Source organism: Mustelus asterias, chromosome 10 (assembly GCF_964213995.1).
Source record: "Mustelus asterias chromosome 10, sMusAst1.hap1.1, whole genome shotgun sequence".
Lineage (NCBI taxonomy): Eukaryota > Metazoa > Chordata > Chondrichthyes > Carcharhiniformes > Triakidae > Mustelus > Mustelus asterias.
In genome coordinates this window covers 68,455,101-68,476,888 of record NC_135810.1, presented here as the reverse complement: position 1 = coordinate 68,476,888, position 21,788 = coordinate 68,455,101, and the positions used below count along the sequence as shown (strand labels likewise).

At 42.2% G+C, this 21,788-nt stretch overlaps 1 protein-coding gene across 1 annotated transcript in view; it reads right to left on the bottom strand.

Annotated features, from left to right (window-relative positions):
* rab30 (RAB30, member RAS oncogene family) overlaps nucleotides 1–21,788 on the bottom strand; it is a 144,871-nt gene that overhangs the window by 94,817 nt on the left and 28,266 nt on the right. The gene's annotated exons all lie outside the window — the stretch shown is intronic.

Here is a 21,788-nt window from a genome sequence, read left to right as displayed (position 1 = left end):
AAAATGAAAAGTAAATTTGTGAAGTCCAGGGGATTTGTCACCACTTAGTCCCATTAGCTTAAAAGGACAAATGCTCAGAAGGTTAAGTCAGAGTGACAGAATGATCATGAGAGGATATGGAGATAAAGGAAATAGCAGAGGTGAAGGAGAGATCACTGAGGGATCCAAAACTGAGGGCAAAGATTTCAAATTGAATGCATGGGAGAATATGAAACCAATATGTGAATGAAAGATGATGCCGGGGAAATGTCATAGTACAGGACAGGATTCATCCAATTTGCTTAAATTGTAAGTATAGTTCATTGAGTTTCCATATAACCATGTATCCTTGAAAGATAATTAGATATTATATACTTCTTGCCTCTTTTACTTATTTTGTTTGACATCCCATACCGGATGATCAAAAATTTCCAAACTATTGTTGAAGTCAGGGTACAGCCCTTTAGAAAGGATGTGCAGGCATTGGAGAGGCTACAAAAAAGAATAATAAGAATGTTTCCAGGGTTGAGAAAGTTCAGTTACACAGATAGATTGGTAAAGCAGAAATTGTTCTCCTTACAGAAGAGAAAGTTGAGAGTGGATCACAGTGTTTAACATCAAGAAGGATCAGGACAGAGTGGAAAGGGCGAAACACTGGTCAAGAACCAGAGAATACCTATTAAAGGTGATTGGCAAAAAGAAAGAGGCGACATTAGGAAAAACACTTTATTATTGGTGGCAGATTCAAATGTGGCATCCAAAAGGGAATTTGGTAATTATCTGAAGAGGGAAAAAAATAATTTAACAGAGAGCGGGCCCTGACACAACAGGCTGATTGGCTTCCTTCTTGCTGTAACCATTATATCACTTTATTAAGAAGACCAAAGCTATTGGGGTAAATTTTACCGTCCCGCCCACCATGGGAATCGGAGTGGGCAAGGGGTGGACCATGGCAAGGTTCGTTGACCTTGAGTGGGTTTTTCCGGTTTTGGAGCGAGCGAGGCCGGAAAATCCTGCCCAATGTCTTTGGTCCTCACCATAATCTCTATTTCCTGGCCACTAACTCCATCCCTCTTCCTGGTCGTGTTTCAGGCTGAACCAGACCATTCATTACCTTGCAGTCCTATTTGATTCTAAGATGAGCATCTAATATTTGCTCCATCACCATCTCCACCTATTTCCAGCATTCCCCTTCTCTAATCATTTTTCAGCTCAGCTGCTGCTAAAACTCCACTCCACCTCTTTGTAACCTCTAGACTTGACTATTTCAATGCTCCGCTGCCCTGCCTCCTACTTATCACCCTCTGTAATCTTTGGTTCATCCAAAACTCTGCTCCCATATTCTAACTCCAATGAACTTCACCAATCACCCTTCTGCTTATTGACCTATATTGGTTTTGTTCAGCAGTGAATCAATTTGAAAACCCCAACCCTTTTTCATGAATCCCTCCATGCCTTCAATGTTTCCCATTTATATAACCATCTCCAGCTCGCAAATCTTCTGATATCTCTGCACACCTCCACTTCTGGCCTCTCAAGTAACACTGATTTTAATCACTCCATTCCTGATAGCATGCTCTATTGTCAGGCCCTAAGATCAAAAATTCTCTTTGGAAGTCTCTCTACTTCACTTTCCTGCTTTGCAATGCTCCTTAAAACCTACCTTGAGATTTTGCTCGTCTTCTTATGTGACTTGGTGTCATATTTTGTTTGATACCACTCTCTTCATGCTTGAGTAAAGAATTTACAAATGCCAATGTGAGAAAACAGATGACATCGGCTAAAGAGGAAACCTGTGCGCTCAATACTGTTACCATATTAGCATTTCTTAACAAAGTGCATGGTAGTCCTGGAGTGAAGATCTAGAGTAGGTTAACCTAGAAAGAAGATTACATCAGACATTACAGATCTGCTATATATTTACAGCAATTTGTGTTTAATTCAGATTTTAAGTATTCAATTTTTCTTTTTATCTCTTTGAAAGGATAATATTGTCAATATGTATCTTAAAAGACAGACCCAAGAAACATATTAACTTTGCTTTCCAGCAAAGTTTTCCAATCCTACAAATATAAATCTTTTTAAAAATCCACTTATTGGACTCTGAAGAATCCTGAAAAGAAACTTGCATTTACTGACTGAAAAACTATTTCCACCCTGAATGGATGGTTCATAGATTTCTCTTTCTTGAATCTTTTAATATCACTACAAAAGTAGAAATAATTCAGTGGGTGAAACTGTAACAGCATTTTGCATCAAAGGGTGTCCACACACTGCTGTATTCAGTAAACCAAATATGTTAATACATCAAATCATAGAATCCCTACAATGCAGAAGGAAGCCATTTGGCCCATCAAGCCTGCACTCACAACAATCACACCCAGACCCTATCCCCGTAACTCCACATATTTACCCTGCTAATTTACCCTGACACGAAGGAGGAATTTAGCATGGCCGATCAACCTAACCTGCACATCTTTGGAGTGTGGGAGGAAACCGGAGTACCCAGAGGAAACCCACACAGAAAGCCACCTAAGGCTGGAACTAAACCCAGGTCCTTGGCACTGTGAGGCATCAGTGCTAACCACTGTGACACCATGCTGCCGATGTAAAGAAAATTAAAGATTTGCAAAAGCTGGAAACCTGAAACGGAAATAGAAAATATGGAAAGTCAATTAGCATTTGCAGAGAGAAAGACAGGTTAGTTCTTTGAACAATCTTTTAGAGCTGCCAAAATATAAGAAGGGCTTTGGAACCATTCCCATTATATTTTGTTACAATCACCAGAGAAGATTAGACCATAAGACCATAAGACATAAGAGCAGAATTAGGCCACTCGGCCCATCGAGTCTGCTCCACCATTCGATCATGGCTGATATTTTTCTCATCCCCATTCTCCTGCCCTTTTCCCATAACCCCTGATAAACGCTATTGAATAATGTTTAGTATTTCTTTAAAAACTGCGACAGTGGCAATTTTATTCAAATGGAGCCCAGTCATGAAGAAATTTGCTTATTTGTCACAGATCTTGAGTAAACTTTTAGTTATTTTTTGAGCTATCTTATATTTTCACATAGCACATCAAACAAACAAATTGTAAATCTTTTTCTATATTTATGTCAAAATCGACTCTGAAAGAATGCATCACTGAACTTCTCAGCGCATAACTTAGCTTAAATTGTAAATATAGTTCTGAGTTCCCTCTTCATCCTATTTATTTAGAAGGGAAATAGGTATCTGTATTTCATGTGACTTTCAGCCAACTCTTTTACATGTTTTAAGCTGTAAAACTGCCTGTTAGAAGCAGTCTGATTTGAGAAAGCAGAGATTTTGCATAAAGGTTCCCTATGCAACATCATGAATGAGGAATACTTTGCATGATTAATGGCACCAGTCATGGTATTATGGAAACATAACTTCACAGTATAATGCGCATCTCTGCGGCAACCACTAAGTCCAATGTAATTTCAAATTGCGCACGTAATACTGAATAAGGAGGCTCCTTACAACATACAACATATTTCAGTTTTGGAGCTTTCACAACTGTGTGAGATATTTGTTAATTAAGGTTTCAGTTTCATGTTTGAGGACAGCTGTTCTTCTTCAATATTTCATCGTAGTAAGTCTTCATTGAACTTATCACATGACATTTTCAAACCATCATGTTGAGCTATTTCACACAAATCTGTGAAGATCATTATGTTGCATTGCGTTCAAAGGTTTATCTGACATGTTTTGGTCACTTGATAATCCCCTTCTATAACTGTCACAAACCATTTATCTCCTGTAATCTTTACCAACCTGTTGCATGGTGTGCAGTTGTTCATCAGAATCACCTGCTTATATCTCTCCAGTGGCTATCTTTATAGGCTTATGTTGCTTCTTTCTAGCCAAACACTTGTGTGAAAAATGATTCTGCTTATTGCAGTTAAAGTGCTGTTTTCCCCATGAAGGGAATCTTTCTCTTCCTTGGTATGCAGTCCTCCACAGTATTTGCATCCTGCTCTTTGTCTGTGATTGCACTGTTCTTGAAATGTCTCTCAGCATCAAGTATCTCCTGGTCTGCCCTGCCATACAAATGCTGTAGCTAACCTGTCAGAACTTCTGTGTTTCAACTCAAATCTATCGCTTTCTTTAGCATCAGTTTCTCTTCTTTCAGTGGACTTGCTCTCTCCCAGGGGTCTCTCACACTTAAATCAATCTTAAATCATCTTTCAGCTGTCTGAATTCACATGATTCTGCAAGCTGTGTTGCTGCCATCACATACTCTAATGTTAATTACATAGTGTTCATATGTAATATTCACTCAGGGTTCAAGTCAATCAAGGCTTTCTCCTTCATCATTTTCCTTTGTTGGTTAGATTTAGGGTGGTATACACTTTGTAGCAATCCAACCCCAGCAGTGTGAGAAGTCTGGTTATTCTTATCAGTTCGGGCTTGTTAATTAAGTCTGTTGCAATTACATAGTTTTGCCATTGTAAGTGAAAAACAACCGCCAATTTTGCCACATATCATATTTCATGTCTACTGGAGCTGCGATTGGAAAATTTTCTGCTGCCATTGTATTCACTCAGTATTTTTCTTGTAGACTTATTTTATGCTTTCCTTTTGTATTTGCTTTTCCTTTGTTCTTTTGCATTAGCTTTCTGCAGATTTCACATTTTCTGTGTGCCTTTCTGAGCTGTGTCTTCTCTGCAGCCCATTCGAGAGTTCAAAACTCTCTTTTACCTCCACTTCTGATCCATGTTTCATGTTTAAGGGCAGCTGTGCTTCTCCAGTGTTTCATCATAGGAAGTCTTTGTTGAATGATCTGAAGATATCTGCTTACAGATAGCCTGCCTCATAGTATTCACATGATTATGGAAAGCTAGATGTGACATCAGACTGATTACATTTCAAAACCCAAAAGCTATTAAGGGATATGGAGTAAACATGGGTAAATGAAACTGAACTGCAGATCAGTTGTGATTTAATTGAATGGTGGAACAGAGTCAAGGGACTAAATGGCCCACTCCTGTCCAAATGTTCTACACTCCTAATTTTTGTGAGATGAAGATACAGAAGCTAACAAGTTAACAAAAACAATTGTAACCTTAGTGTTGCTGTAGTTAGTGGAATACATTCCGTAGCCAACTTATCTTTGGAGATCACTTCCACATACGCATTTGTAAAATGCGTACTGGAAGGTTCTTTGGAACTGTATGTAGATAGCCCAACTAGAGAGGGGGCTATACTGGATCTAGTTCTGGGAAATGAGCCCGGTCAGGTCGTCAAAGTTTCTATAGGGGAACATGTGGCAAATAGTGACCACAACTCTGTTAACTTTAGGATAGTAATGGACAAGGACGAGCGTTGTCCTAAGGGTAGGGTCCTAAATTGGGGGAAGGCTAACTATAGCCAGATTAGGCAGGAATTGGTGGCCGCTGATTGGGAGAGGCTGTTCGGGGGTAAGTCTACGTCTGGCATGTGGGAGTCTTTTAAGGAACAGTTGATAAGGCTGCACGACAGGCATGTGCCTGTAAAAAGGAAGGATAGGAAAGGTAGGATTCGAGAGCTGTGGATAACCAGGGAAATTGAGGATCTGATCAAAAAGAAAAGAGAGGCGTACGTTAGGTCCAGGCAATTGAAAACAGATGCAGCTCTGAAGGAATACAGAGAGAGTAGGAAAGAACTCAAATGGGGAGTTAGAAGGGCAAAAAGAGGTCACAAAATGTTCTTGGCAGACAGGATTAAGGAGAATCCCAAGGCATTTTATTCATATGTTAGGAACAAAAGAGTTGTCAGGGAAAAAGTCGGACCTCTCAGGGACAAAGGAGGGGAATTATGTTTAGAACCCAAGGGAATAGGGGAGATCCTAAATGAATACTTTGCATCGGTATTCACAAAGGAGAGGGACTTGTTGACTGGGACTGTCTCAGAGGGAGGTGTTGACCCGTTAGAGAGAATCTCCATTACAAGGAGGAAGTGTTAGGTTTTTTAGGTAACATTAAAACTGACAAACCCCCAGGGACTGATGGCATCTATCCTCGACTGCTCAGGGAGACAAGAGATGTAATTGCTGGGCCTCTGACGGAAATCTTTGTCTCTTCATTGGACACAGGTGAGGTCCCTGAGGATTGGAGGATAGCGAATGTGGTACCGTTATTTAAGAAGGGTAGCAGGGATAACCTAGGTAATTATAGGCCAGTGAGCTTGATGTCTGTGGTAGGGAAGTTGTTGGAGAGGATTCTTAGAGGCAGGATGTATGCGCATTTAGAACGGAACAATCTCATTAGTGACAGACAGAATGGTTTTGTAAAAGGAAGGTCGTGCCTTACAAATTTGGTGGAGTTTTTTGAGGAAGTGACAAAATCGGTTGACGAAGGAAGGGCCATAGATGTCGTCTATATGGATTTCAGTAAGGCATTTGACAAAGTCCCTCATGGCAGGTTGGTTAAGAAGGTTAAGGCTCATGGGATACAAGGAGAGGTGGCTAGATGGGTAGAGAACTGGCTTGGCCACAGGAGACAGAGGGTAGCAGTCGAAGGGTCTTTTACTGGCTGGAGGTCTGTGACCAGTGGTGTTCCGCAGGGCTCTGTACTGGGACCTCTGGTATTTGTGATATAGATAAATGATTTGGAAGAAGGTGTAACTGGTGTTATCAGCAAGTTTGAGGATGACACGAAGATGGCTGGACTTGCGGATAGCGATGAACATTGTCGGACAATACAGCAGGATATAGATAGGCTGGAAAATTGGGTGGAGAAATGGCAGATGGAATTTAATCCGGATAAATGCGAAGTGATGCATTTTGGAAGAACTAATGTAGGGGGGAGTTATACAATAAATGGCAGAGCCATCAAGAGTATAGAAACACAGAGGGACCGAGGTGTGCAAGTCCACAAATCCTTGAAGGTGGCAGCACAGGTGGAGAAGGTGGTGAAGGCATATGGTATGCTTGCCTTTATAGGACGGGGTATAGAGTATAAAAGCTGGAGTCTGATGTTGCAGCTGTATAGAACGCTGGTTAGGCCACATTTGGAGTACTGCGTCCAGTTCTGGTCGCCGCATTACCAGAAGGACGTGGAGGCTTTAGAGAGAGCGCAGAGAAGGTTTACCAGGATGTTGCCTGGTATGGAGGGTCTTAGCTATGAGGAGAGATTGGGTAAACTGGGCTTGTTCTCCCTGGAAAGACGGAGAATGAGGGGAGACCTAATAGAGGTGTACAAAATTAAGAAGGGTATAGATAGGGTGGATAGAGTGAACAGTGGGAAGCTTTTTCCCAGGTCGGAGGTGACGATCACGAAGGGTCACGGGCTCAAGGTGAGAGGGGCGAGGTATAACTCAGATATCAGAGGGACGTTTTTTACACAGAGAGTGGTGGGGGCCTGGAATGCGCTGCCAAGTAGGGTGGTGGAGGCAGACACGCTGGCATCGTTTAAGACCTACCTGGATAGTCACATGAGCAGTCTGGGAATGGAGGGATACAAACGAATGGTCTAGTTGGACCAATGAGAGTCACAGGCTTAGAGGGCCGAAGGGCCTGTTTCCTGTGCTGTACTGTTCTTTATTACAGCATATCATTCTTTACCTTTTAACATCAATACCAATCATTAAAAAAGATTTCTTTATCATATTTTTCTAGTGCTAAAAGGTCTTACTTGCTAAGGCTAGTGTAATGGCACATAATTCTGTTCCCCTTATGGGAACACCAGATTTCATAGAATCATAGAATCCCTTCAGTACAGAAGGAGGCCATTCAGCCCATTGAATCTGTACCGACCACATCCCACCCAGGCCCTGTTCACACATTTATCCTGCTAATCTCCCTGACACTAGGGTCAATTTAGCATGGCCAATCAACCTAACCCGCACATCTTTGGACTGTGGGAAGAAACCCACGAAGACATGGGGAGAACGTGCAAACTCCACACAGTTACCCAAGGCTGGGATTGAACCCGGGTTCCTGGAGCTGTGAGGCAGCAATGCTAACACCACTGTGCCACCGTGCCGCCCTGTTAAATGTTTGAATTTCCTTAGGCAGAATGATCTTCAATCATTTTTAACAATCCTCTGAACTTACTGCTGTCTTTTCCCAGCACTTTAATTAAAAAATATTCTTCTATGTTAATTTTTTCTAAATTAAATATTGAATATAGCAGAGAGTAGTTATGGTTTGCAATGCACTGTTGAGAGGAAGATACAAGCAAGGCTTTCAAAAGGGAATTGGGTAAGTAAGCACCTGAAGCGAAAATATTTACAGGGCTATGGGAAGCAGGAGGGGGAGTGGGTGTAGCTGAGTTGCTCTTGCAGAGAGCTGGCATGGACACGACAGGTTGAATGGCCTCCTTTATGTGCTACAACCATTCTACAGTTCTATGAAATTATGCTTTTGAATCTTTTCCAGCTTCTAGCTCACCATATGAAAGACTGCTATTCAAGTGTTAAGCAGGAGGTATTCATGGCAAAATCTGGGAATGGATAAAAAACTGGTTGAAGAGTAGGAATCAATGGCAACTTGTTAGGCGATGATGTAGAAGTGGAGAGTGTGTGTTGAGTGAAGTGAACCTCAATAACTTCTAATTTACATTAAAGTATTGGATTCAAAAGGTTATTGATAGACAATAGAGTCAGGGTTATGGGGTGGTGGGTTGGGGGGGGGAGAGGAGTGCCGACAGCAAAGTGGAGTTGAAAACAAAAACCAGATCAGCCGTGATCTTATTGAATGGCAGAACAGGCTCAAGAGGCTGAAGGGTCTACTCATGCTCCTAAGTCCTATGTTCCTAATTCATATTGGTCAAATTTGCAGACAATGCCAAACAAGGGAAATTTGAAACTAAGGAAGTAGAGAATGATTTACAAAATTAGATAAAATGTGCAAGCAGAACAGTGCAGAAACTTCAATGCTGTGCTGGGGAAATGCTGCATTGGCAGAAGTGCTGCATCTTTCCAATCAGACAGTAAACTCAGGCCTAGCTACCCATTCAGGTAGATGTGAAAGATTCCAGGCACAATTTGAAGAACAGGGAGCTCCTCTGATGTCCAAGTCAACATTACTCCTTTGACCAATGTTACCCAAAATAAATCAATCAATTAATTTGCCAGAACAGTGATTAGACTTCAAAGTACTTAATTGGCTGTAAAGAATTCCGAGATGTTCTAATATCATGAAAGACACTGTAGAAATGCAAGTCTTTGTTTAATTCTTACTTGTGAGACTTTACTGTTTGTAAATTGTCTGTTATAGGGTGCCTTCATTACAACAATTACTACAATTAATTGGTTGTGAACAGATTTGGAACATTTTGGAACATATTAAAGTTCTGTACAAATGCTCTATAAACTCCTTCCGACTCAAGTTGTTTTACATCAATTGAAACAAGGATTAAATATTAATTTAATATCTATTTACAATATTTTATTGAACTGTTCATGTCTGTTACATTTCTAGAGTCTCTATGTGACTGGAGTTGAAACAACAGCAAATAATTACATCTTCTTAGTCTAACATCAAAAATATAAATAATTAAACAATGAATCAACACACAATGAATAGAAGTGGCAAGGCTAAGTATATGTACAGATAAATGGTTTAATATAATGTTCCAGAAACTGCAAGGTGTTTTGGCATGACATAAATAAATCATGGAAACCTGAGAATAATTGTAACTCAAAATAGAATAGTTTTCATGTGTCACATGAAAATGTGTCACAGTAACAAATTAAAGTGTGTACATGTTGTAGGGAACTCCCCACCATTCTTAATTGAGATATTTGGAGCAACTGCCCCCAAAGCTCATTGTGAATTCTATGCTTCGACTGAATATCATACACTGGAAATGATGATGAAATAATGAATGTTAGGATGTAAGCAATCAAACAGTGACTATTGAATCTCTGGTTTCATTTATCTCTACCAGTTTCAAGTGGGTTTTCACTGGCATACATATATATTAATTTTTCCTTAATTGTTCGTGCAATGAACGAACCACAATAAACAACTATCCAAATGGCATCAAAAATCTCTTCACAGAGCAATAATATATTTTTTTTTAATCAAAATATTGAAGCTGAGCCAAAGAAAGAGATATTAGGTGAGGTGAGCAAGAGTTGATCCGAGAAGTGGGTTTTAAGAAAAGTCATCAAGGGGGAGAAGAGGTGGAGAGATGGAGAAGTTTTGGAATGGAATTGCAGAGCTTAAAGGCACAGCTGCCAGTGAGTGTATTTGTTTACAGATAACAACTTTTCTATCCTTGGCAAGAGCACAGTGACGGCAGGAGCCTGGAAAAAGTATGAGGGGAAGAGTGGGGACAGAAGGACCACACCTCAGAGAGATCATCAGCAACCTATGGCAGCATCAGTAGAGAGAAACAGAGTTAACGTTTCGGGCCTGTGACTTATGGAAGGTCACAGACCTTAGATGTTAACTCTGTTTCTCTCATCGCCATAGCGTGCCTGAGCATTTCCAGCATTTATTAGGGTTTGGAGAAAGGATTCTGGAGAGAGCAGGAACAAGGAGAAAACACAAGGGTGCAGAAGACGAGAGGTGCTGTGGGAGCAGAGTGTTCTGGAGTGTAGTTTACACCTCAGTATGTTTGATGAAGTCTTTCGTAGGTTAACTTTATTAACTACTAGAACTATGTATAAATATACAGTAAAGGGTACCAGCTAGGAGCTGTCTACAGCCCTGTCTAACATCACACTGACATTGTGTGAGGGTCATGTGACCTATTGCATCACTGTATGGGGTGGGTGGTATTGTACTCAATCTATACGTGCCAGACCCTTATACTACACAGAGCATGGAGGAAACTGGAACCCAGGGACAGCAACAGGACAAAGATAGCAGGAGCCTGAAGAGAACGGGAGCACAAGGAAGCAAGAAATGAAAGAAAGCAGGGAACCCGAGAGAGCAGGCATACAGAAGTAGCAAGAGCATGGAAAAAAACATGAGTTTGGGGAAGCTCGAAGAGGCACGAGTGGAGCAGGCGGAGTGGGTGAGCCTGAGGGGAGGGGAGCAGGGCATGCCTCCACCCGCAGTTCATTTGCTTTCACTTGACCATGATGCCCTTGGTAGTTGCCCACCTGTAATGCTGGCCCTGTGTCACCGACACTTGGAAGAACCCCTGAGACCCCAGTTTGAGGATCACAGATTTAAACGTAAGGTTAAGAAGTTTAAAGTGGAGGTTTAAAGTCAATGAACAAGAGGTGATGTGTGACATGACTTGGTGCACGATAGACATGATGAGCATAGGTTTGGACATGCTGAAGTTTACATAGGATGGAGGGCAGGAGGGAGGCTGCAAGGGCATTGAAACAGTTGAGTATGGAAATGACAAGTGCATGATGAAGATTTCAGCAGCAGATGGTCAAAGGTAGAGGAGGAGGTGGATGATTTTACAGAGGTACCTTGGGCATCACAATTATCCAAACTACAATGAGAAATGTTGAATTTGTGTATCACCTCAGCTGCAGTAATGCCAATGATAGAATTTTCAATTGAGTGCTCAATCATGGCTTTATTTCTTGTATTTGTGAGTTTGGGAGATACTAACTGATAAAAGGGGATGATGGTGATACAGTGTTTTTTAGAATTTTTCTTTAGTTGACCTGCTTTAAAGATTGGGAACTAATTTCTGGCAATACTTTCACCAAAATGTTCCATTCCCATTCTTTTTTATTCATTCTTGAGATAATACCCTGAGAAGGTGGTGATGGGCATTCTCTTTGAAATGTTGAAATCCATGTGGTGAAGGCCCACCTAAAATACTGTTAGGTGAGGAGTTTGATCCAGTGACAATAAAGGAATGGCAATATGTATAAAAATTAGGAAGATATATGATTTGGAGGAGAACCTATAGGTAATAGTATGCTCTGCTATCTTTTTTTGCTAGGTGGTGGAAAGTGTGGGTTTGGTAGGTAATGCTGAAGAAGTCATTGTGAATTGCTGCAGTGCATCCTGAGAATAGTTACACACTAGAGAAGATACACCTGCATTGGAGAGAGTAGCTGATAATGCCAGTGAATGAAGTATAAATCAAATGGAGTGCTTTGCCCAGAGTGGTGTTGACCTTCTTGAGTGCTTTGCAGATGCACCCATCCAGGTAAGCAGAGAGCAATCTATCATACTTCTGACTTGTGCTTTATACGTAGTAAAAAGGCCTTGCAGAGTAAAGAGGTGAGCCACTTGCTGCAAAAGCCTCTGGTCTGCTCTGGGGCCACACATTTTTGTGACTGATTTAGTTGAGTTTAGTCAATGGAATGCCTAACATGTAGATGGTATGGGACTCAGTGATGATAATGCCACAGGGCAGTGAGTAAGCTAGTTGCTGTTGGAAATGGTGAATGACTGGTCCCTGTGCGGTATGGTGTTAGTTGCTTTTTCTCAGCCCAGGTCTGGAAGTTGTCCAGATCTTGATGCTTGAGGGCATGGACTGCTTCATAATCTGAGAAATTGTGAATAAAGCTGAACAATGATATCACTGACTTGAACAATATAAGAATCTATCTAAAAGTATTGGAAGAAATTTATTTTGCATTGTCAAATAGATGATAAAAATATAAACATGTCTGCTTTTACATAGAAAACATTATCAAACCTTTATTGTGTGATATGTCCTTGTAGTAATGTTCAAATGTTTAGACACTGATAGTAATTTAGAAACTCCTACACAAGCACAAATGATTAACCAATCTTTTGATGAAATCAGCTTTAAAATTAAGATAAGTTTGATCTCGTTACCAGGCTCATTGCCCAAAACGTTAGCTGAGTCCAAAATGTCAATTCCTGCATCTCCAAGTTCCTTCATTCAGCAAAACAGACATAAAACTTGTCACACTGCTCTCTATCACCATGCTGCTCAGAATAACCAGCTCCTCCATAAACTCAAAAATCATAGCCCAGAATATTTGGGGCGGCACGGTGGTTAGCACTGCTGCCTCGCAGCGCCAGGGACCCGGGTTCGATTCCCAGCATGGGTCACTGTGGAGTCATTCTCCCCATATCTGCATGGGTTTCTTCCAGGTTCTCCAGTTTCCTTCCACAGTCCAAAGATGTGCACATTAGGTGAATTAGCCATGCTAAATTGCCCCTTAATGTCAGGGGGACTAGCTAGAGTGAATGCATGGGGTTGTGGGGATATAGCCTGGGTGGGATTTTGATCGGTGCAGACTCGATGGGCTGAATGGCCTCCTTCTGCACTGTAGGATTCTATAACCTCCCATTCTTTCCAAACATCAGCTAAAACATACACTTGACTCCAGGGTATGTGACCCATGGATTGTTGCATATTCATCCTGCAGGGATTAGACACTACAATGGCTGATCCACACCAACCTTTAATTCTGGCACCTAACAGATCATCTACCTCAACCTGTTGACTGGAAAGGTCCTATTAGTAATTAGACTGAACTTTGTGGGTGCAGCATGGATCTTGATGGCAGCACTGGAAGTGGATGCTGTTGCCATGTAAACGAAATGTGGCTCGCAGACCACAAGCACATGGCTGCTAGCCAATTAACATCCTGGGGCAGGGGGCCCAACCAGTGGTGGAGTAGAGGTTGGTCATGTGATATCAATCTCAGTGTAATCTGACTGAAGCAGGTTCAGGTATTTTTTAAAGACTGCCAAACCCTGCACTCTGTGCTGCCTTGATGATTCTGACTGCCGAAGCACCAGTCCTTTGGAAGCCTTTGTGAACAGTGTGCATGCCTCCATCTCTTTGGCTGAGGGCAACATTCCTTAGGGAGCCTACCAAGCTCAATTGAGGCATAGTAGGAGTAGTCTGTGAGGCTGAAAAAAACAAGTGGAGGGAAAACACCAGGTGGCCCTACAGTTTAGCTATGTTTCCCTATATGTTCCCCTTCAGGATACTAGGGAAAGGCGGTAGATCCGCTTCCCAAGGAGCAGCAAGTAGAGATCTTCCCACCTGACCAAACAAACCTGGGCAGAAATTGTAGAGAATGTCAGCATATTTGTGATCATGTCCCAATCTTGGGTACTGTGGCGCAATTGGGTCAATTACCTCCTTTGCTCCACCAAGTGAGTCCTCCATACAGCTGTTCTCTTTGGAGTTTACGTGAGCAACGTGCAATAGTGTGCTACATGAGGTGGGGGGAGGGCGGGATCCAACCAGGTGCTGGCAAGTTGGCATGCCAGCAACAGACCCCTTCTAATCCATGTTAACAATCTGCAACATAGTCTTTGTTCACCCCACCATGTCCCTTGAGGTGAACATATGAAGGAGGCATTCAAAAACCCTTGTTTTGAGAAATGCCTTCATGCATTGATGCCTTTTGAGTACTTTTGCTTGGTATAGTCATGTCATCTTTGGTAAAACAAAGGAGTGAAACAGAGGCTATTTTATCCATCACATGAAACATGGCGTCAAGAGTGTGCAGCTGAAATTGAGTGCATTCTGATAGCTGTAAGAGAACCAGATACTCTAAGAAACAGAAGAGGATAACTAAAACTCCAATCTTCGACTTTGTACAGAATATTGACTGCTAGGTGAATCAGTGTGGCTTTGAGTATTCCAGTGCCAGCTCCTATAGAAATGAAGGCAGATTTGAGAATGAATTGGAAATTCTTCCGGTCTCAATGCAGGACTATGAAATTGTGACAGAGTTAAACAAAAAACCTGAACAAATAAGAGTAGTAAGTCTGTCATCAGTGCTTGGGAAAGAGTGCTACAAGTTGCATTTCACCCAAGACCTCACTAAGGAGCAGAAAAACCAGACTGGTGAAATTTTGGAGGCCTTGAAACCCACTTTGAACCCTCTACTATGGCTAATGTTATTGATGAATGCTATGTGTTCAATATAAAAAGAGAGGAAAATATTGATCAGTATGTGACTGTGCTGAGATAACTAGCCGACGCTTGTGAATTTGGGCAACTGAAGGATGATCTCATCAGAGATAGGCATGCCTCGGATCAAAAGAAACCACCATGAGAGCATGAAGCAGTTAATCATCAGCTGGAGAGTATTAATGGACCATGCGGTGGTACAGTGGTTAGCACTTCTATTTCACAGCAATTTTGATTCCGGCCTTGGGTGACTGTGAAGTTTGCATGTTCTCCCCATGTCTGCATGGGTTTCCTCCGGGGCTCCGATTTCCTCCCACAGTTCAAAGATGTGCAGGTTAGAAGGACTGGCCAAGCTAAATTGCCCTCAGCGTCCAAGGCTGTGCAGTTTAGGTAGATTAGCTATGGTAAATGTACTGGGTTATGATAAGGCAGGGTAGGATGCTTTTTTGGAGGGTCGGTGCAGACTCGATGGACTGAATGGCCTCTTTCTGCATTGTAGGGATTCAATGATTCTAGTGGGAGAACTGATGAGGCTTTGCATTATACTAAGAGGCAGTTAAGGCCTTCCAATCACAGGATAACAGAGAAAACAAAAGAGCTATTTACAAGAGAGCTGGCAGAAAGTTCAAGGCCAGAGGACTGATTTATTTATTGCAGAAGACACCACACAAAAGAAAAGGCCAACATGCCTTACGAGCCTGGTGGAGTTCTTCGAAAATGTGACTAAACACATTGACGAAGGGAAAGCAGTAGATGTGGTTTATATGGATTTTAGCAAGGCGTTCGATAAGGTCCCCCATGCAAGGCTTCTAGAAAAAGTGAGAGGGCATGGGATCCAAGGTGCTGCTGCCCTGTGGATCCAGAACTGGCTTGCCCAAAGGAGGCAGAGAGTGTGTATAGATGGGTCTTTTTCTAAACGGAGGTCGGTCACCAGTGGTGTGCCCAGGGATCTGTTCTGGGACCCTTGCTGTTTGTCATTTTCATAAATGACCTGGATGAGGAAGTGGAGGGATGGGTTGGTAAGTTTGCCGACGACACGAAGGTTGGTGGGGTTGTGGATAGTCTGGAGGGATGTTAGAAATTACAGAGGGACATAGATAGGATGCAAGACTGGGCGGAGAAGTGGCAGATGGACTTCAACCCAGATAAATGCGTAGTGGTCCATTTTGGCAGGTCAAATGGGATGAAGGAGTACAATATAAAGGGAAAGACTCTTAGTGCTGTAGAGGATCAGAAGGACCTTGGGGTCCGGGTCCATAGGACTCTAAAATCGGCCCCCCAGGTGGAGGAGGTGGTTAAGAAGGCGTATGGTGTGCTGGCCTTTATCAATCGAGGGATTGAGTTTAGGAGTCCGGGGATAATGATGCAGCTATATAAGACCCTCGTCAGACCCCACTTGGAGTACTGTGCTCAGTTCTGGTCGCCTCATTACAGGAAGGATGTGGAAATGATTGAAAGGATGCAGAGGAGATTTACAAGGATGTTGCCTGGATTGAGTGGCATGCCTTATGAGGATAGGCTGAGGGAGCTCGGTCTTTTCTCCTTGGAGAGACGAAGGATGAGAGGAGGCCTAATAGAGGTATATAAGACGTTGAGAGGCATAGATAGACATAGAACAGTACAGCACAGAACAGGTCCTTCGGCCCACGATGTTGTGCCGAGCTTTATCTGAAACCAAGATATAGACATAGATCGGGTGGACTCTCAGAGGCTTTTTCCCAGGGTGGAAATGGCTGCTACGAAAGGACACAGGTTTAAGGTGCTGGGGGGTAGGTACAGGGGAGATGTTAGGGGGAAGTTTTTCACACAGAGGGTGGTGGGCGAGTGGAATCGGCTGCCGTCAGTGGTGGTGGAGGCAAACTCAATAGGGACTTTTAAGAGACTCCTGGATGAGTACATGGGACTTTAATAGGATGGAGGGTTATAGGTAGGCCTAGAAGGTAGGGATATGTTCGGCACAACTTGTGGGGCCAAAGGGCCTGTTTGTGCTGTAGTTTTTCTACGTTTCTATGAGGAAAGAGGTGTTCTAACTGCAAGAAGCTGAATCACTCTTTGCGTGCAAGTGTTTTGCTGGAAAGAAGAAAAGCAAACCTATAAAGATAGTTGCTGGAGAACTGTTGACTATTGATTCTGGTAAATCACCCGAGAACATGTTGGCACTGTCAAGCCTCAGGGGTAATAATCATTTGTGACTGCTGGAATGATGACTGCACAAGAAGAGCATAAAGTTAATATGAAGTGTCAGAATGACACTGGGTGCTATGTGCAACATCATGAACTTTGCAGACCTGACTGAAGTTGATCAAGATGGTGACCCATAAATGAAGCTGTTGAAGGTAAAGTTGAGGCTCTATGATAGAAAAATGCTCACCCAAAGGGCAAACTCAACTGACAGCACAATGCAATGAGAGGAAAGAAGATAGTAGACACGAAGCACAATCCACTTATCTCAACTGAAACAAGTCAAAAACTTGGACTGATAACTCTCCATATACCTGCTGAGGTTTGCAATGTTTTGCATGGTACCAAGCCATTGACTGCTGAACACATCCAGGTCCTAGAATTTCTTCCTGTTAAATATGATATTGAAGTAGATGTGAGTGTGAGACCCACTCAGCACCTTCTAAGGAGAGTTCCAACTCTGAGTTCTGAGGTACTCTGATGTTAATGATGAAGTCACCCTGCAATGTGATGCCAGCGAGACAGGACTTGGAGCAACCCTCATGCAGCAAGGACAACCAGTTATATTTGTATCCAGAGCATTAACACAAACTGAACAATGCTATGCACAGATTGAGAAAGAGTGCCAGGCTATTGTCTTTGCCCGTGAGCATTTTAATCAGTATCTGTTTGGAAGAGTCTGACCACAAACCTCTTCAAAGAATCTCTCTCAAACCATTTCTAACTGCTCAGACTGCACGGATGTTACTTTGTTTGCAGAGATAATATTTAGAAGTGAAGTATAAGCAGGGGAAGCAGATGTACATCACTGACATGCTGCCAAGAGCTGCAGTCCCTTTGATAGAAGTTATTGATGCTGGTACAGAGTGTGAAAATCCTCCAGATTCAATGAGAAGTCACAGCACATTATGCTCCAGAAGTCATCAACCCAGCAGAGACATTGAATGTAACAGACAAATGTCTTGTTCAGATCAAACTACATCAGGGTTGCAATTCTCAAAGTGCTACAGGAAATAGTGATAACAGGATAAGCTGAAACCATTAACGACACACCTCCTGCTATAAGGGAGTATTGGCATACAGAGATGAAGTGATTACCCAAGAAGGCATTGTTTTATTTTTATTCTTTCATGGAATGTGGGTGTCGCTGGCAAGGCCAGCATTTATTGCCCAAGTCAAAGTGTGTACAAAGGAACTAGAGTTATCACCCCTAAATTATTTCATACAGTAAGGTACAGAACAACAACTATAATTATATATCAAGGTGGTCAAGTCAGGATATTACATCAGGAGTGGTGATGTGTATCACCGTGATACCTCTGCCATATTTATGAGTAAGGCATCAAGTCATTATGTGCGATGTGATCTGTTCTGGGTGACCACAGTCTCACACAAGAGAGTTTTTAATTCTCCATTTGTGCATCAGGTATCAACACCTGCCATGGTTTGTATAGCTGCGGTTTAGGAATCATGGAAGATCGAAATCAGAGACCTTCTGTGTCTGGTCTTTCATAGGGATTTTATTTGTGACTTCTTGTAAGGGCCATTCATTTTTCCATGCCATCAAGGAATTGAGTCTACTCTGAGTAAGGCAAGTGTTCTACTGGTCAAACATGAGCAATGAGACATTAGTCAGTACAATGCATGCTGAGAACATCAAGCTCAGGAAGCTAAAGAGCCACTCATGACAGCCAAAAGACTAGGAAGGAACAACCGTTTCTTGTTCATGCATGATGATTTTCTTTATAGACCATGGATGTGAGCAACTTGTATGTGCAAATAATAGTACATGCAATTTGTTTTTCCTTTTTAGTAAAGGGGGATGTTTGGAGAAATGCCTTTGTGCTTTTTGAGTACTGCGGCTTGCCATTGTCATGTGACCTCTGAGGTCACCCTTGGTAAAATAAGGGATTGAGCAGAAGCCATTTATTCACCATATGAAACAATTAAGCCCCATCATGGACCAAAGGGCTGCCACCTGCATTAATGCTGTGATAGCCTTTGTGGAAAAACTAACAGTGTCATCCTGCATCTGTGTCCAGCTGTGCAGGGCTACATCTGTCCTCAGGCCTACATCAAGCCTACAGATGCCTCTGACACCTCTCCCCTACACTAATGTCATGCCCCTCATCCAGTGGCAGTCTATCTTAAAGCATAAAAGGACCCAACAAAGTGAGTGTATCTGCACAGCTGGACAGTGTGCTTTTAAGGTGTGACGGTACTTCTTTGTTGGTTTTCTGGTCCTCTTGACCCAGGGGTGGAGGGGAAGAAGGTCTCCTTCAATGTATGCTTGAATGTGTGAGAGACACAGGGAAAAAACTTGGAGAGCAGGAGCATTTGCCTATGTTGCGAGGGGGATAGAATATAAAAGCAGGGATGTCTTGATGCACCTGTACAAGGCATTGGTGAGGCCGCAGCTGGAATACTGTGTGCAGTATTGGTCCCCTTATATGAGGAAGGATATATTGGCATTGGAGGGAGTGCAGAGAAGGTTCACCAGGTTGATACCGGAGATGAGGGGTTTGGATTATGAGGAGAGGCTGAGGAGATTGGGTTTGTACTCGTTGGAGTTTAGAAGGATGAGGGGGGATCTTGTGGAGACTTATAAGATAATGCGGGGGCTGGATAGGATGGAGGCGGAGAGATTCTTTCCACTTAGTAAGGAAGTTAAAACTAGAGGACACAGCCTCAAAATAAAGGGGGGTCGGTTTAAGACAGAGTTGAGGAGGAACTTCTTCTCCCAGAGGGTGGTGAATCTCTGGAATTCTCTGCCCACTGAGGTGGTGGAGGCTACCTCGCTGAATATGTTTAAAGCGCGGATGGATGGATTCCTGATCGGTAAGGGAATTAAGGGTTATGGGGATCAGGCGGGTAAGTGGTACTGATCCACGTTAGATCAGCCATGATCTTATTGAATGGCGGGGCAGGCTCGAGGGGCTAGATGGCCTACTCCTGCTCCTATTTCTTATGTTCTTATGTTCTTATGCGCTGCTGAGACTTCCAAATGCAACTCAGTGTTCAGCATGCTGTTGGATGGGGTGAAATCCAATTCCATAATGAGCACATTGCCCTTTGTAATCACCATCTCCACCATGAATGTACATTTCATCAGGGCCAGCTTCCTCACTTCCTAGTGATCTTGATTACTTTCATCGCTTTATCCTCCATTGGTGTGACAACGTGAAGACCCTGTTTGGGCCCCCCATCAGGTATTCAGTATGTGCCCAATTCTCCTGCAAGAACAAAAGTAAGTGAGGTAAGGCATTGCTATTCTCTAGCACCGCCCATGGCAGCTGCTTCTATTCATTGGAGGGTTTGCGTATCAGTGATGACATCTTCAGTAGCAATTGACAATTGAATTGACAATTTAGTGGGTCAATAAGTTATTCATTTCACGCAGCTCTCCCATGCTCAGGAGAAGCATGCAGCTTGAGGCTCTTCAGTTAGTGTACCTGTTGTAGGCAATGGTTACCGTTTCTATATACTAGGCCTGGCACAGTGGTTAGCACTGTTGCCTCACAGCACCAGGTCCTAGGTTTATTCTGGCCTTGGGTGACTGTGTGTGTGGAGTATGTGTCTGCGTGGATTTCCTTCCACAGTCCAAAGATGTGCAGGTTAGGTCATGCTAAATTGTCCCTTAGTGTTCCAAGATGTGTAGGTTTGGGGAATTAGCCATGGTAAATGCACAGGTCATGGGGATAGGGCAGGGGAGTGGGCTTGGGTGAGATGCTCTGTAAGAGAGTCGGTACAGACTCGATGGGCCAATGCATTGTAGGGATTCTATGATTTTACCACTGGAGACACATCAAAAGCTGAGTAACGATATGAACACTGGTTTTAAAACAGTGAAGGCATATTGCCCTTCACAAAATTGCCTCCCATTTATTTAAGTGCACATCATGAAAATGTTTGTTATATATCCTTTCTAGGATTGTCATCTTTTGTCCAGTTCATAAGTGGACTGGTACAGAACAAAGGATAGATCATATCGTGACTTCTAAGGTATGCATTACTGATGGATAAAATTTATTGCACATTTTAATAATTAAAGTTTCAATATCATGAAACCCAAAAGCAAAGGATTGGACTTTAGTTTTAAAGTTTATTTTTGGGAGTTTACTTTCTGACCTCATGTTTCCAGCCACACAAATCAGAATTATCAATAGGCATTGCTCATAATTTTGTTCCATTCTTTTGATGGGAAACCATATGCAGCAGACGTTTACATATTCTTTACACATGTTCCTGCGGGAAACATTCTCAATAGGAGAGTGATTAACATCAGGTATCCAATTTATGTTTTAGAAATTTACAGGCTGGTCTTCAAAAAATGAACTGTTTGTTTCATAAAAACAGAGATAGCAGCCTGGCCTTTTCCTTGAAGATATCACTTGGTGTGCTATCTGCTTATCAAAGGTTACTCTAAGCACCTTCAAGAGTACATTTCAAGGTCTAAAGTCTACTGGGGTATAAATGTTGTAACCTTTAGATCTTACAATTAGTAATCTATAGCCAGGATTACTCTGGTTAGAAATATTAGAGGTTTTATTGACAATTTAAATACTTTTAGATACCTAGACTGATGCCATTGTATAGTTTGTTCTGGTTGACAAATTAAGAAATCCATTTATTTTTTGCTGTAATCCAAAGGTTTTACATCTCACTTTGGTTATCTTCCAAATCCACTGATCAGTTAAGTAACTACACACGTCACCCAACCTGAGATAATCAGTTAGTATATAACTACTGTGGAAAGATAGTATCGAAAGGCTCACGACTACCTTCTCAAGGCAACTAGAGAAAGGCAATAAATGCTGTCCTTGCTAGCAATCGGCAGTTTGA